Source organism: Theropithecus gelada, chromosome 3 (assembly GCF_003255815.1).
Source record: "Theropithecus gelada isolate Dixy chromosome 3, Tgel_1.0, whole genome shotgun sequence".
Lineage (NCBI taxonomy): Eukaryota > Metazoa > Chordata > Mammalia > Primates > Cercopithecidae > Theropithecus > Theropithecus gelada.
In genome coordinates, this window is record NC_037670.1 from 173,017,097 (window position 1) to 173,035,234 (window position 18,138).

Sequence of the window (18,138 nt, forward strand, 5' to 3'; positions counted from 1 at the left end):
ATGAGTGTCCTTCCTCTAGCTTATACAATGAAAATGAGTGCATTATATCTACAAAGCCCTTATTAAATTGAATATATTTACCTTGGTAAGAAGGGACCTCTCTTGGTTGCCTTATTGGTTCATTGGCATAAATTGGTTTACAGTGCTCTCTTTGGAGGCTCAATGAGCATATCCAGAACATGAAACTGATATATATTAACTGGGGAAACAGAGAAGATGGGGGTACACAGCAGCAGAGGACAAGGCAAGGCCAGTTGGGGTGCCTAACCATGAAACCAGGAGTGAGGAAAGGAAGATGACCTTGGGAGGGGACTGACCTGGCCCCAGAGACCATGTCACTGTTTGGCCAAGTTGCAGGAAGGAAGTTATTTGTTTTTCTTTTTTGCCCTCTCCATCTCTACCTTCATCTTTCTGTCCTCCTATCTCATCTCTCTGTGCCTGATTTGTGTCTTAGAAAAAGAGGTCATAGATTTACAGAGTGATGGAGCTGGAAAGGGAACTCCAGAGTTATCTCCCCCAACCTCTTGAATGAACAAACAGTTAAGGAGCCTGGAACCCAGAGAAGTAACATAACTCACCCTGCTACAAAGCGGCAGAGGCTTATCTTGAAAGTAGCCCAACAGTCAAGGCGTTTTCACCAACACTGTGCTGCCTCTCTCTGGAAGAATTTTGAGGACAGTGAGAAAATAGTAACAAAACATTATACCCTGTCAGGAGAGACAAAAGGGAAGAAAATGAGTGGCTTATAGAAAAAAGAAGAGGGGGCCAGGTGTGGTGGCTCACGCCTGTAATCCCAGCACTTTGGGAGGCTGAGACAGGTGGATCATGAGGTCAGAAGTTCAAGACCAGCCTGGCCAACATGGTGAAACCCCGTCTCTACTAAAAATACAAAAAAAATTAGCTGGGCGTGGTGGCAGAAGCCTATAATCCCAGCTACTTGGGAGGCTGAAGCAGAGAATTGCTTGAACCCAGGAGGCGGAGGTTGCAGTGAGCTGAGATTGGGCCACTGCACTCCAGCCTGGGTGACAGAGCAAGACTCTGTCTAAAAAAAAAAAAGGGGGGGGGGGTAATAGGAAGAAGAAAATAGAAAAGGAGAAAAACAAGATGGATGGAGAGGTAGAGGCATGATGCCACCTTCTAATAAGCCTCTGCTAAACTATTTAAAATAATGCTGTGGATTCCACTCCTTAGGTATTTACCCCAGAGAAATGAAAACCTTACACTAAAATATTTGTATAGTTAGGTCCATAGGAACTTCATATATAATATTTAAAAACTGCAAATTGACCAAATGTCCATTAAAAGGAAAATGAACAAATTATGATACATCCATACCATGGAATGCTGGCCAGAAATACTACCGATATAACCATGAACATGAATGAATCTCACAGACATTATGCTGAGCAAAGAAAATCAGACCCCAAAGAGTACATACTCTCTGGTTCTGATTATGCAAAGTTCTAGAACAGATGAAAGTAATATGTAGTGGAAAACAATCAGAGAACAGTAATTGTCTGGAGTAGGTGGAAGATGGAGATCCTGATAGGGATTCACTTGGAAAAGGCATGAGGAGAACTTTCTGGTGTGATGATAGTGTCCTGTATCTTGATATGGGTTTGGGTCATACACATGAATACATTTGTCAAAACTCATGGGAAAATACACTTAAGATCTGTATATTTCATTGTGTATAAACTTTATCTCAAGAGAAAAAAAACCCACCAAAAAAACTAAACTGTAGTTAATGGTATGCGTGTCCAAGTGTTTAGAGCTGAAGCTACTTGCTTTGAAGTGCATCCAAAAAATAAGATGGATTGATGGATGGAGAGATAGAAGATACGGGATAAATTAGGTACGTATATTAAAATGTTAGTTTTATAGTCTAAGTGGTGGGTATATGGGCATTCATTATAAAATTCTGTCCACTTTTCTGTACGTTTGAAATATTTTATTTTAAAACATTAACAAAAAACTTAATAGGACATAGTACATGATATGGTTTGGATCTGGGTCCCCACCCAAATCTCATGTCGAATTGTAATCCCCAGTGTTGAAGGTGGGGCCTGGTGGGAGGTGATTGAGTCATGGGGGCAGTTTCTCATGAATGGCTTAGCACCATTCCCCTAGTGCTGTTCTTGTGATAAAGTTCTCACGAGATCTGGTTGTTTAAAAGTATGTAGCACCTCCCCCTTTTCTCTCTCTCCCTTTTTTTTTTTTTTTTTTTGAGACAGAGTCTCACTCTGTTGCCCAGGCTGGAGTGCAGTGGCGCAATCTTGGCTCACTGCAGCCTCTGCCTCCTGGGTTCAAGCAATTCTTGTGCCTCAGCCTCCTAAGTAGCTGGGACTACAGGCATGCACCGCCACACCTGGCTGATTAATTTTTGTATTTTTAGTAGAGATGGGGTTTCACCATGTTGGCCAGGCTGGTCTCAAACTCCTGACTTCAAGTGATCTGCCTGCCTCGGCCTCCCAAAGTGCTGGGATTACAGGCATGAGCCACCATGCCTAGCCCCCCTTTTCTCTCTTGCTCCTGCATCTGCCATGTAAGATGTGCCTGCTTCCCCTTCACCCTCTGCCATGATTGTAAGTTTCTTGAGGCCTCCCCAGAAGCCACTATGCTTCCTGTACAGTCTGCAGAACCATGAGCCAATGAAACCTCTTTTCTTTATAAATTACCCAGTCTCAGGTATTTCTTTATAGCAATGTAAGAACTGACTAATATAGTACATAAGAAGGAAAAAAGGTTAAAATGTCATGCATGAGGATTTTTAACTGGAATCGTCCCTTACCATAGGTGTGGAGAGAGATAATGAGGATAAGGAAGGGTGGGATATCAGAAGATCAGACACTTCCATCTCACCATTTTATTTCGGTCTGCTCTGTTTGTCTTTTACAAATACACAAACAGTTGGAAGCTCTAGAACTATCACGTCAAGCCTCCTAAGCTCCTCCTCCAGTCTTTTTTGCATACCTTCCTACCTGCCTTTTCTGCCTTTCTCATATTCTCCGCTACTCACGGGCAAACTGTGATTGGTACAACCTTAATATTTTATCAATTGTCATGACCATGGATGATTCACTTTTCCAAGTGATCTCTTTGCTACGTGAACTTCTGCCCCAGTCAGACACTGAGTTCTAACAGCTAGTGTAGCAAACAGCTCAGCATGTGGATCTGAACCTGAGCTGCTCCTTGTTGAGTTCTGATGGGCAGAATTACCTCGTGGTTTGAGTTCTGGGACGTGGGACTTTCAGTGCGAAAACCAGAATGAGTTAGTCATCCTATCATTGGCAGCTGACAACTCGCATTCATAACAGTTCAAGTCTATTTCTAAACTAAGATAGTGAATTAATTCGATGTATTTTACATTTTACTTAGTGTCGTATATAATTTTTTTAATGTGTAAATATCTGATAATGTTTAAATCAAATTCTGTAGATAAAATGCCCTGAAACACAAAGTGTCTTACCAAAAATTGGCTGAAAACCCACATATATTTATGATATAGTTCATGAGAACTAACAAGTGTAAATAAAGCACAAGAGTGTGGTCTGGCCTCAGGCGTGTGGTGTTCATTCATAGGCAGCCCCAGGCCCCACATGGGATGCCTCAGGCTATGAGCCCAGACTCTACGCTTGGGCTGTTACTGTTCTGCACAGCTCTGCTAAAAAAGAAAATATACCTTTCCTTTGATTGGTATTTTTCTTTTTCATTATAAATTAAGGCAGCAGTACTGATTTCTAGGAATCAAATGTAAAAAGCATTCTCTTCTCTTTAAAATCAAACTCATATAGCTAGTTATGTGTATTGTAAATATTCAGTAAATAATGACAGGGATGACAGAATTCAATGTAAGCAGATAATAGATCTTTCCATTAAATTCCTCTTTCGCCCAGGCTGGAGTGCAGTGGCATGGCCTCGGCTCATTGCAACCTCCGTGACCCCTCCGAGCCCCAACACCATTTCCAATGGTTCTCCTGCCTCAGCCTCCCGAGTAGCTGGGATTACAGGCACCCGCCACCACACCCAGCACATTTTTGTATTTTTAGACAGTACTGGGTCTTGCCATGTTGGCCAGGCTGATCTCAAACTCCTGACCTCAGGTGATCCACCTGCCTCAGCCTCCCAAAATGCTGGGATTACAGGCATGAGCCACAGCGCCTGGCTGAAATGCCTATTTGAAACATACCCTACCTTCTAATGAAAAAGAATTACTAACTCCTTACTAATATTAGACACTTTTTCTGTGGATTATGGTAGCAAGTAGTATTCATGTAAAAATATCTGGTCTCCTGGCTTTATTTTTAATTTATTTTTTTTTAAGACAGGGCCTCACTCTGTCATCCAGGCTGGAATGTAGTGGTGCAATCACGGCTCACTGCAGCCTTGACCTCCTGAGCTCAAGTGATCCTCCCACCTCAGTCTCCCAGGTAGCTGGGACTATAAGCACACATCAGCACACTGTTAATTGTTGTATTTTTTGTAGAGACGAGGTGTCACTGTTTTGCCCAGGCTGGTCTCAAACTTCTGGGCTCAAGTGATCCAACTGCTTTGGCCTCCCAATGTGCTGGAATCACAGGCGTGAGCCACCACACCCGGCCATCTCCTGGCTTTAAATATGTTAAGCGAAATACACACTTTGAAGGAATCTGTAGATGCTCCTGTACTTTCCCCAAGCCTGGATGTCATAGATGGTTTCTTTCCAGTAGAAGACCGATAAAATACTCAGGGGTAAAGGACATAAGGCACCTGAATGCCTGGTGTGCCTAAGACATCCACCTGCCCTGACTCATTTCACATGGAACAGCAGGACTGGAATGTAAATGAGAATTGCATAGTGCCTGGCTTGTAGCTCTCCTGTGGAACTGCCCACATTTGGTTTCTCATCCATCACACCCTGAATGTGTGATGTTCCTTTATGCCTCTGAGTTTGTAGGTGCTGCACCTTCTTCTTAGAAACCTTGGCCACCCTTCATCTGCTGTGCAAATCCCTAGTCATCCTAAAGACTTACCTTAAACACCTCCTCCGTGAAGCCTCCTTAAAGTGTTCAGCTCGTGCAAGCAGAATGAGGTGCTTTCTCTTCTGCTCCTCCAAGTTTCTTGATCATTCTATTATAGCACATGAATAACACCAAAAGTATCTGTATACATGTCTTTCTCTGCACTAAACTGTAACTTCGTGAATGTGCACATGGTAGACATTATGGTCAGGAAGCTGCAGGAATGAATGATTATATCTATTTATGTTGGTCCTTTTTCTCCAGTTCCTAATTATATGCCTCAAGAATGTGGGTACAGGTTGTTCTTACTCATTTCCTACACCTTGCTAGTTATAACACATTATCTTGTACATAGGCAAAAATAAAGACTTGAATGAATGAGATGTCATAGCAATAACCATATCTGCAAAACTGACAAAACCTTATTTCAACTTCTCCTGTGCTATTTTAATCCAGAATCCATAGTATTTTTCACTCAAAAAGAAAAGTACCAAAGTTCTCAAAATAGAAGGAAAGAATAAAGAAAATAATAATAACATAAAAGAAATAAAAAGGAATAAATAACAATCACGAAAGAATTTTCCAGATTTATGTAAGATAAGAGGAGACTAAGATCCAGATCACTGATGGCTTTAAAAGTCACACACTCTGTACTGACATACTAGAGGTGTCCAGATTTTCAGGTCCTCAGGAACAATTTTGACACCCAGGCCTCTGGCCAGATTGAACGTAGGTGGAGCCTCTTTATGTTATCTCTTCTCCACATCCTGGCCTTTTTTTTTTTCCGCCCCCATTCCTTAGATATAGTGCTGAGGGTATAAACTGGCAGCCCAACCCACAAACCTGTTTACTCACACAGTGGTTTTATGTTTTTAAATTAGCTGCCAATATGGAAAGAGTGGGGAAGTTCGCATAAACATTCCCAACTTCAGATTGCCAACTTCCCTTAGAAAATCACATCTGGCAACGTGGTAGAGGCGCTTATTGCTCTAACCAACTGATGCATGCTTTCTCAGATATACCTACTGGATTAATTTATGGCAATAAAATTTTTTGTCTTTAAAAAAAAAGTAACCATTTTTAATGACACTGAGCCTTGCCCCCAAAGCCATAAGGAGGTCACCAGTGATCTCCTAAGTACCTAATGATCCCCTGTCTTTTCTCAGTTCTCACCTCTGAAAGCTACCAACATTCTATCCTTCTTGAAACCTTCTCCTTCACTGGCTTCCATCAATTTCTATTTTCTGGATGGCCTGCCCCTCTCTGACTACTCCTGTATTTTCTTCCTTTTTTCTTTACCAAATATAGAAATTCCCTAATGTTCAGTCCATCCTCAAACCTCTCTCCCATGGCTATTCTCTTTTCCAGGAAATGTACTCACTACCATGGCTTTAGTCACACAGCCTCTCTGCGGGTAACTTTTCTCTCTTGAGCTCAAAATCCACATTATCAATGAACTCTCACCATTTCTTCCCTGCACCCCATCCTTTACTCGATATTGGCATATCCAAAAATATTAGGCTGGTGCAAAAGTAATTGCAGTTTTTGCCATTAAAAGTAACAGCCAGGAGAATCACTTGAACTCAGGAAGTGGAGGTTGCAGTAAGCTGAGATTGGGCCATTGCACTCCAGCCTGGGCAATAGGACGAGACTCTGTCTCAAAAAAAAAAAAAAAAAAAAAAAAAAACCTTTGCACCAGCCTAATAAAATATCCAAATGCAAACCCAATGAGGTGAATGTCAACTGTTTCTGTCTGCCCTGCATTTCTGTTTTCACTGGAGATCTACCAGACTGTGAAAATTTCCTACCTGGCCTAAATGGACGGAACACGAACCAAAGCTTCACCAGCAGTGGTACCCCCATCTTCCTGTCCGCAGTGATAGGGCCGAGGAGTAAGCACCTGCCCTAAGTGGGATTTGGCATCTGGAGATGAGAGGGAGTCATCTTAGATCATGAACTATGAAGATGCTGCGGCTGTCTTCCTGGCCACATGGAAACTTCAGAGGGAAGGCATGGCACCCAAAGAGAAGCAAAGCAGAGCCTCTGAGTGCCTAGGACCAGGAGTGTCCAAAGCCAGATGCAAGACCCTGGGTCTCACAATTAGAGCAGTAACCAATTCCATTTGTTCATAAGCTAGTTTGATTGCATTTTTGTCAGTCATCAAAAGAGCCCTCTTGGCCAGGCATAGTAGTTCACACTGGTAATCCCAGCATTTTGTGAGGCTGAGGCAGGAGAATCGCTTGAGCCCAGGAGTTCAAGACCAACCTGAGCAACACAGTGAGACCTTGTCTCTACAAAAAATTAAAAAATTATCCAGGTGTGGTGGTACGTATCTGTAGTCCCAGCTGCTCAGGAAGCTGAGGCAGGAGGATTGCTTGAGCCCAGGAAGTCGAAGCTACAGTGAGCTATGATTGTGCCACTGCACTCCAGCCTGGGCAACAGAGCAGGGTTCTGTCTCAAAACTTACAAACAAACAAACAAACAAACAAACAAAAGAGCCTTCTTTTATTACCCCATTCTCCCAGTGTATTAGTCCATTTTCATGCTACTGATAAAGACATACCCAAAACTGGGAAGAAAAAGAGGTTTAATGGGATTTACAGTTCCACATGACTTGGGAGGCCTCAGAATCATGGCGGCAGGCAAAAGGCACTTCTTACAGGGTGGCAGCAAGAGAAAATGAGGAAGAACCAAAAGCAGAAACCCCTGATAAACCCATCAAATCTCATGAGACTTATTCACTATCATGAGGATAGCATGGGAAATATGACCGGCCCCCATGATTCACTTACCTCCCCCTGGGTCCCTCCCACAACACATGGGAATTCTGGGAGATACAATTCAAGTGGAGATTTGGCTGGGAACACAGCCAAACCATATCACCTAGTTAGCAGGTCATGAAAATTGAAGACATCTTTAACTCTCTCCTCTCCTTTCCTCCAATATTCAATTTGCAACCAAGTCTTCAAATTCCATTTCTATAATCATTGCCACAATCCTACTCTCTTCTCAACCTTATTGCTACTATCCAAGCTAACAGCCTCATATACCTTTCTAAAGACTTTTGCAGTAGTCTACTAACTGGTCTCCCACCTCCAGACTCTACCTACCCCTGAGACCACTGTTAGATCCATTTTCCTAAATCATAAGTCTAGTTACCTAATCCCCCTTTTAAAAAGTTTCCATGGGTATCCATTGCATCCAAAATAAGAAAAGATGTCTGTCTTCATTTGCTGGGGCTGCCATAACAAAGTACCACAGACTGGGTGACTTAAAAACAACAGAAATGGATTTTCTCACATTTCTGGAGGCTGAGACCAAGGTGTCTGCAGGGTTGGTTTCTTCTGTGGCCTCCATCCTTGGCTTGCAGATGGCTGTCTTCTCCCTATGTGTTTTCCTGGCCTTCCCTCTGTATCTGTCTGTGTCCCAATTTCCTCTTCTTAGAAAGATACCAGTCACATGGAATTATAGCCTACCCCCAATGGCCTCATTTTAACTTAATTACCTCCTTAAAGACCCCATCTCCCAATGCAGTCTCATTCTGAAGAATTGGGAGCTACAACTTTAGCACATGAATTTGGTGGGGCAATGGTGGAGAGACACAATTCGGCCCAAAACAATTCCTCATTCAGATTTCTTTCTTTTTTTTTGAGATGAAGTCTCACTCTGTTGCTCAGGCTGGATGGCAGTGGCATGATCTTGGCTCACTGCAACCTCCACCTCCTGGGTTCAAGTAATTCTCCCACCCCAGCCTCCTGAGTAGCTGGGATTACAGGCACCCGCCATCATGCCTGGATAATTTTTGTATTTTTAATAGAGATGGGGTTTTACCATGTTGGCCAGGCTGGTCTTGAACTCCTGACCTCAAGTGATCGACCCACCTTGGCCTCCCAAAGTGCTGGGATTACAGGCACAAGCTGCCATGCCTAGCCTTCTCAGATTTTTTTTCTTTTTTTCTTTTTTTTTTGTGTGAGATGGAGTCTCGTCCTGTCGCCCAGGCTGGAGTGCAATGGCACGATCTCGGCTCACTGCAACCTCCACTTCCCAGGTTCAAACGATTCTTCTGCCTCAGCCTCCCAAGTAGCTGGGATTACAGGCGCCCACCACCATGCCCAGCTAATTTTTGTATTTTTAGTAGAAACGGGGTTTCACCATGTTAGCCAAGCTGGTTTCGAACTCCTGACCTCGTGATCTGCCCACCTTGGCCTCCCAAAGTGTTGGGATTATAGGCGTGAGTCACTGCAGCCAGCCTCAGATTTCTTCATATGACTCCAAATGAACATTTTCAACCCTACCAAATTTATCTGCTTGGAATATGCATTCCCTTCCTATCTCCATCTCATATCTCTGTTCATCAGAACCCTTCCCATCCTTCAAAGTCCTTCACAAATGCCCTGTCCTCTAAGCTGTCCTACTTTCTGGATGGGACTTTCTCTTCCATTCCTTTTGAGCAGGACATCCTGCATCCTCACATTCCTTTGCCTTCCCCTGCCTTGGGAGTAAGACTTCTCTCCACTTTAGGTCTGGTGGAGCTTCCAGGTAGAGAACCCCTGGCCACAAGTGTGAACAAGCTCAGCCAATCATAGCCGATCTTCTGGGGGTTTGCGCACACCAGACAGAAGGTGGTTGGAACTGAGTCATTTGATGGTGGCACCCTTGACGGCTCTTGCGTTCTTCTTGCTGCAATCCTCAGTGCTGCCTGGCTTCTGTCATTCTCAAAGCATCTGTTAAGCTCTGTTTTCTACTCAGTGAGTTACCCAGAAGGCTTTCAATAAACCCATTATTTTTTCTGACTTGAGTTAACCAGTATTCATTTCTTTCATGTGCAACCAAAGAACCCTATTAATATACTTTGAAGCCCCAGAGTACAATGTTTTTCCATCTCATAACACACCCTATTTCTGCCTTGTACGGAATAGCTTCCGTGATTTTTCCCCCACGTTACTTCTTTCCCCCTTGCTTTTTTCTACATTCAAGCAGCTGGTCCACTTTGTGTTCATTGCCTTAGGAGGATGTAAGACAGTAGAAAAGAGAGAAGAAGAAGTTTCCTAGTAACAGAAATACCCTACAGCACAGACAACAGATTTGGAAGCAAACATTATTTGTAATAGTAAGATTCTAGAACTCACCTGCCCAATCTTCCTAGACCAGAGGATTCTCAGAGTTAGAAGGAAGAAGGAAAGATGGAAGCAGATTCAGAGAGCTAAAATGCTCACTGGTCCTGAGAGAAGCAGCATTTTCTCCTGCGCCCCTGGGAGAACCTTAGGGGAGTAGCAAGACTCCATAAGGAAATGGATGAGTGCTGTGTTTATGCATGCTGCAAAGAGGCGCACTGGTTACGTGCAACCCAGAAAGGCCTAGAAGTAGCAGAGAGAATCAAAAGGTAGGTCCTGAAGGGACCTTGCAGAGGGAATGAGTGTGTCCCCATGACTGCCTGCACGAACACATAATACGCAACCACAGGGGCAGCGATGTCTCAGCAGATCGTGCTGACAGATGACATTGAGGACCAAAAAGCACCCCCTCCTGATGGCTTCAGATTATGTAAGCCCCTAGAATTAGTCATGACCCAAAAAATGGTGAGGACCCCAACTGAGCTTATTCCAACCTGGTAAAAAGTAGGGCTCAAAACAGATATTAAGTTGTTAAATAAATAGAGAGAGAAATTGTTCTTTGTTACCTGGGTTGAATACTAAGATTTTTTTCCCCCAACATATTTATTTATATACCAGTCTTGCCCTTCCTGTTAGATGACAACACAGCAAGGACTGTCGCTCTCTTGTCTTTGTATCCCCTACAACTGCTGTCACAGGAACTTATGCAAAGTATACATTCAATGACTATGTCTTTAAGTTGAATTGAATTGAATCAAGTAATGACTCAAACTTGAAGTTTACAACAGGGTTAGATTACCAATATCGATGGGATGTTTATTCTTGGTTTATGGGAAGAGTGCTGGATATTTTGCATATTTTTATGAGAAAGTGAGAGTTGTATCCATGATCTGGAAACATCAATGGAATCTGCTTCTACAGCATAACGGGGGTTGTTTGGCCCTAGTGGTTAGAAGGGATTGGTGATGTCTCCCATTCATGGTCGGAGAGTGCTTACACATTGGCAAAACAGAACCACAGAATTTGAGAACTGGGCAGGATATTAGCCATCATGTAGCCAACAACTTCACTTATTAGTGGGGAAAAAACTGAAGCCCAGAGGTATGACAGTTTACCCAAAGTAACAGAATCAGTGAGAGAGGTGAGGCAAGTATTCTCCTCACTCTCCATTTTCCCCATCTGGCTGAGAGTCCATGTCCTGCCCTTCACCCAGTCTCTTGCAGACCCTCAACTCATTCTTGCTTCATTGTTTTCATTGTCCATCCTCCCCAGCCACCTGGCAACACCTCAACTCAGATCGAACCAAGGTCTCTGATCTTTTTGTACACCCGGGCTGCTGGGCTCTGCTTGAGAATATCAGACAACCTCACAGACTGGTTCCACTAGAAATCCATGACTACCAGACTTGACTGGGCCCTCGATGCTGCCAGCAATCTATATCAATCTTTCTCTGTCCGCGCTCTCCGAGTTTCCATTCTAGTTATTTCACAAATTTGTCTACTCTCCTCAAACTTCCGGTCCCACTCCATCGCCCCTTTTTACTCAATCCTACTAAGATGAAGTCCTCTGATGGGAAAACACTCAGATCCCCACCACCAAGCCTACATGTATATCTGCATCCACACTCACAAGGAGCACGCTTCCCCTCGCAGTCTGAGCGAGGCCTTCACTCGCGCTCTGAATTCCGTCCCCGCCCAAAACCCCTTGCCTTGCATTGCCCCTCTCTCTGCTCCATCTTTTGCCTCTGAAGCACTTGCTTATCTGCAGACGTGAGTCGATGCACACAGATGGTTCCTATTTTAAAAATCAAACACACTTCCGCAGCCCTGTGTTCCCCGCTGTTCTCTTCCCACAGCCGCCTCACTTCTCCCCTCCTGAGTTATCCACTCTCGTCATCTCCATTTTCCACCACAGTCTGGCGGGTGCTTCTGGTCAGCTAGAGTTGCTCTCACCTGGGACCTCATTGTTGTCTATGGTGAGCGTGTCGGTCCTCACCTTGCTGACAGCATTTGACCCTGTTCAGTGGTCCTCTTCTTATTCTATTTATTTATTTATTTAGAGGCAGAGTCTCGCTCTGTTGTCCAGGCTGGAGTACAGTGGCATGAACACAGCTCGTTGCAGCCTCTATCTCTTGGGCTCAAACAATCCTCCCACCTCAGCCTCCCAAGGAGCTGGGAGCAGTCGTCCTCTTCTTGAAAACATTCTCTTATTGATTTCTGTGACTCCACATTCCTCTGATTTTCTCAAACTTCTCCAGCCACATTGTCAGCCTCTTTTTCAAGCTAATTTTCTAATATCCATTCCTTAAAGGTGTCCCTTGGTGTTGGTATCTTCTCTGATCACCCCCGATACTGTCCCTAGGCAATTTCATCCACTTCTTGGCTTCAATTACATTCATATTGAGGTCTCCCAAATCCATACCTGCCAGTCCTGGCCTGGGTCCTGAGTTCTACATCTGTAACTCTACTGGACATCTTCACATGGCATCCCCAATTCAACAATGCCTAAAACTAGACTCTTTATCTCCATGTCCCCCTACCAAAAAAAAAAAAAACCCAAAATCCTCCTCTTTTTCCTCCCAGTCAAAGGCAACATCACCCACCCAGTCATCCTCCTGAACACCTTCTACCCTCATGGCTCCCAAATGGAGTCAATCACTGGACGCTCTCAAGTCAACTCTAAATCTTCCTCAAATCAGCCTACCCCAGAGAGAAAACTGTAGGGAAATGGTTAAACTTGCAGTTAGACAACAGGGCTTCAAATCTGACCAGATTTGACCAGGCACAGTGGCTCATGCCTATAACCTCAATACTTTGGGAGGCCAAGGTGGGAGGACTGCTTGAGCCCAGAAGGTCAAGACCAGCCCGGGCAACATAGCGAGACCTAAATTAGCTTGGCATGGTGGCACGTACCTGTAGTCCCAGCTACTCAAGAGGCTGAGGTAGGAGGATCATTTGAGCCCAGGAGGTTGAGGCTGCAGTGAGCCATGTTCGTGCCACTGCACTCCAGCCTGGGCAACAGAGTGAGACCCTGCTCAAAAACAGACAAACAAACAAATCCCAGATCTACTTACTTGGCAATGCAAGCAACTTAGCCTCTCTTTGTTTCTCCATTTGTAAGATGTACATGGTGATAATAGAGCTTTCCTCGTGTGGACACTATGAGGACTTACTGAGCTTGTGCATAGAAAGTACTTAGAAGAAAGCCAGGCACGGTGGCTCCCGCCTGTAATCCCAGCACTTTGGGAGGTCAAGGCGGGTGGATCACCTGAGGTCAGGAGTTCAAGACCAGCCTGGCTAACATGGTGAAACCCCGTCTCTACTAAAAACACAAAAATCAGCCAGGCATGGTGGCGGGCACCTGTAATCCCAGCTAGTCGGGAAGCTGAGACAGAAGAATCACTTGAACCCAGGAGAAGGAGATTGCAGTGAGCTGAGATCCGGCCACTGCACTCCAGCCTGGGTGACAGAGTGAGACTCCATCTCAAAAAAAACAAACAAAAAAAGAAACTCCCTTTCATATATTCATATGTCCTATAAGTTCTGTCCCTCTAGAGAACCCTGACTAATACAGATTTAGCCTCCCAACTTGGAGAACGCCCCATCCTCTCCCTGTCCATAACATTTGCCACTGGGCTTTGTCATTGTCTGTTTTGTGTGTTTCTCACTGCAGATGATGAGCTCTGCTTTTTTTTTTTTTGAGACAGAGTCTCACTCTATCGCCCAGGCCGGAGTGCAGTAGCGTGATCTTGGCTCCCTGCAAGCTCCCCCTCCCGGGTTCACGCCATTCTCCTGCCTCAGCCTCCTGAGTAGCTGGGACTACAGGCGCCTGCCACCACACCCAGCTAATTTTTTTTTTTTTTTTTTTTTTTTTTTTTTTTTTTTTAGCAGAGATGGGGTTTCACCATGTTAGCCAGATGGGAGCTCTGCTATCTTTTATAATTGTTTTTATTGCCTGTCTCCACACTAGAGTCTGAGCTATTTGGGAGCAGGGACTTCATTTGGTTCCCACCACGTCCCAAGAAGCTATAAGCATGCCTGGCGCACTGAGTACCGCCTCAGTTAATATTTGTTAAATGAACTAAATGATGCCTAGGCTATTATTTTCCCAACACAGATGTCAGGTTTTTAGGTTGAAAAACATATATTACAATTCATTTTGGAAACTGAACGCCCAGCAAATCTTCTTAAAATAATATCATCTGTTCTTGTTCAGAGACCTCTCACCTTGAGAAACCTTGTACAATCTTCTCAGATGACTTCTCTGTACTTGATCATCTCTACTGTAATATATCTTCACGGAATAGGCTCCAGGGACCCCTAACCTTGAAGAAACCTTAGTTCATCTCTCTATAGAAAGATTTTTCTATCAGAAAGCCTGTGGGCTACTTTAACTTGAAATAATGACCTTAATCACATTTGACAACTCTTTCTACTTAAAATTATTTATGAGATTCAAGCGAGCAGTTAGGAAATTAATGACAGAGCTCACTTTAAATGGTCTTTCCTTCCTAATGCTTTTGCTATAATGACTTGCAACATAAGGTTGCCTTTGTTGGTTCTAGAAAGTAAGAAAAAGGCTTTCCTTCATTTAAAAATGTTATTTTAAAAATTTCTTTCCTTAAGCTAAAACAGATGAGATTCAGAAAGGGCATATGTCCCTAATTATTATGATTAAGCATTTATTCTTTTCACATTAATGTTTGGGCATCTTTTGGTCACCCAATCCTGTTCTATCTTCTTCTCTTTTTTCGCTTTCCTGCCTGCCACATCTCCTGATGGCAAAGAAAAAAAAATAATTCAAAAGAGAAAAGTACACAATATACACAGATATACATATGTAGAGAGAGGGATCTTGCAATATAATCATATATGGGGAAAGAAGGATTTGCAGCAATGTCAATATAATCTATTAGTGTATATGTGTGTGTATATATGTATGTTTATATGTGTATGTGTGCATGTATGTGTATATATGTATATATAAAGACTCAGTTTCAACATGTATATCAATTTCCAGGGTCATCTTCATAAATGAGTAAAATTTTAATAGATGCATATGAACACATGTGTGTATGTGTATATACACATGTATATACACGTATACATGTATAAATATATACACATATATTCCATATTATGTGCATATAATGCATGTATATATACATATGTATACCATATAATATACATGTATGAAATACACATGTATTTTATATACATATGTATACTATGTAATATATGTACATGAAATACATTTATTTTTTATATATATACTATGTATTATACATACATAAAATACACATATTATATACATATGTATAATATGTATACTATATACACATGCTGTATACTTTATAATACACATATATTATGTTGATATATGATATATATTTATATGTGTATTACATAGTATACATATGTATGTATACATGCATTATATATACATTTATAAATAACAAAGACACATTTACATATATACTGTATGTGTATACATATACACATATACATATACAAACAATATACTAATATATTCATATTATTTATATATAGATGTGTGTATTATCTGTGTATATTATACATATATAATACGAATATGTGTGTGTATATAAACCCATATGTTCATATGCATCTACAAAAATGTCATCCACTTATGAAAATGACCCCGGAAATTAATAGATGTACTAAGTATTTCTGCCCCTTACAAAACTACACTGCCATACACATTTGTTTGAATTTTTAATGTTTAATAACTCCAACGTTTCTCCAAAGGAAATGTTAGTAACCTTTTTGTTTGGCCTAAATGTGATACTTTTCCTTTCTTCCCAAAAACTCTCATATTAAGCCAAAGGAAATTAAATGCCCTCTAGATTTGGGGCTAATTCCTTGACACCACCTGAAAAACCAGGAGACACCCCAGCATGCTTGAAGCAGCCCAGAATTCCTGCTGGGGTGCATCTTGCGCTTCTTACACGGTGTGCTCTCCACCTGAGCCGGACAGGTCTCCCCGCAACACTGCACTTCGTCCTTGTCCCAGGGGACATGCGGCCTTTTCAGAAGAAGCTAAGGCCTTTCTTACTTACCACTGTTGCGAGAAGAACTTGACAGCTTTCTTTTCTGTGAACTTCTGGGCTTCCCTGCTCTTCCAAAGATCGTTCTTTCGCCATGCCCAAGAGCTGGCACACTGTCCACCGTGAGCTGTGCGACACAGAATCCGCAGGAGGTGGGGAAGGCCATGCCGAGGCTCTGTCATTTTGATAGAGTTTTGGAAAAGATGTCTCTTGTCTCTGCTATTCTTGGGAACGTGATGTGTGAAATGAAAGCAGAACAGTATATCAGTAAAATAGGCACTCTCCACAGGGGTTTGACAGCCACCTTAGTAGATAATGTAATAACAATGTGGCTCACACTTGTAATCCCAGCAATTTGAGAGGCCAAGGTGGGCAGATCGCTTGAGTTCAAGATTAACCTGGGCAACATGGCAAGACGCTGTCTCGACAAAAAATTTAAAAATATTGGCCATGTGTGGTGGTGTTCACCTGTGGTCCCAGTTACTCAGGAAACTGAGGTGGGAGGGTCACCTAAGTCTGGAGGTAGAGGCTGCAGTGAGCTAAGATCATGCCACTGCACTCCAGCCTGGGCAACAGAGCAAGACTGTCTCAAAAAATAAAAATAAAAATAAATAGCTCTGCTAAGCATAGAAAGTGCTCCAGGGAGTACCCGGATTCAGTGTCGATAGAATGTCCATGCCACTACAAAAATAGGAGAGACAGTGATTACAGCACACAGCACAGGAAGCAAGGAAAAGCACTTACATTTGCCTCGTGGAAGGAACCAACAAGGCCGTGGGAAAATGCATAGCAGAAGGCAGACGCACAAAGCCCTGGGAAACTGAGAGAGCAGCAGGATGACCTAAAGAAATCCAACGATGAGTATCAAGTGGTAATTTGACTTGAACAAATGTAATTTTTAAATAAATTAGCAAAACCAGAAAGAGAAAAAAAGAAGGAATGGAGAAGCCAGATATCTCCTCCCACTTGCTAATGCTCGACTGTCAACGGGCGGCCATCCCTCCACTCCCTGTTCCCCGTAAGGGCTGCCCTCCCGCTGAGTCCAGCTCTTCAGGAGGCAGAGTGGAGCTTTCAAGTGTTTCTGCAAACTAGAAAACCTGAGTTTCTACCACATTTTATTATTAATTAGACATGCTAATTAATCCAAAGCACATCACTTTCCTTCCCTGTACCTCAATTCCTCTCTGTCAACTAAGGAATTTGGACTAAATTATCTCTCAGATTCCTTTAGCTTGACTGTTGCATGCTAACTTTCTGAGTCACCTTTCATAAATGTGGAAATCTAAAGCCACTATTGTTCCAGTCTTGGATCCATGTAGTAAAAATGTTTGACCAGTTTAATTAAAGTATCTTTTCTACCAAACACAAACGTAGAAGTTTGGGAGAATCTAAAAGTAGATTTACCAGTATTCAGTACTATGGAAAGGAAAGATCTTGCAAGCTAATATCCTAGTAACTAGATCTTAAGTGGATCTTAAGAAAAAGGAGGCCGGGCATGGTGGATCACGCCTGTAATCCCAGCACCTTGGGAGGCCGAGGCAGGTAGATCATGAGGTCAGGAGTTCAAGACCAGCCTGACCAAGATGGTGAAACCTCCTCTCTACTAAAAATACAAAAATTAGTCGGTTGTGGTGGCAAGCACCTGCAATCCCAGCTACTCGGGAGGCTGAGGCAGGGAATTGGTTGAACCTGGGAGGCAGAGGTTGCAGTGAGCCAAGAGCACACCACTGCACTCCAGCTTGGGTGACAGAGCGAGACTCAGTCTCCAAAAAAAAAAAGAAAAAGAAAAAGGAACCAGGAAGGGAGTTTGCAGAGCAGCTTATCTCACTTTAAGAGTTCTGGAAGCAACAGAAGTTACTATTAACAATCCCTTTTTCCTGGCACAGAGTTTGATTGTTAGGACATTCTGGGAGAGACTGGGAAGATGGATCATGGAAGACTCTTAATTCTGCATGTG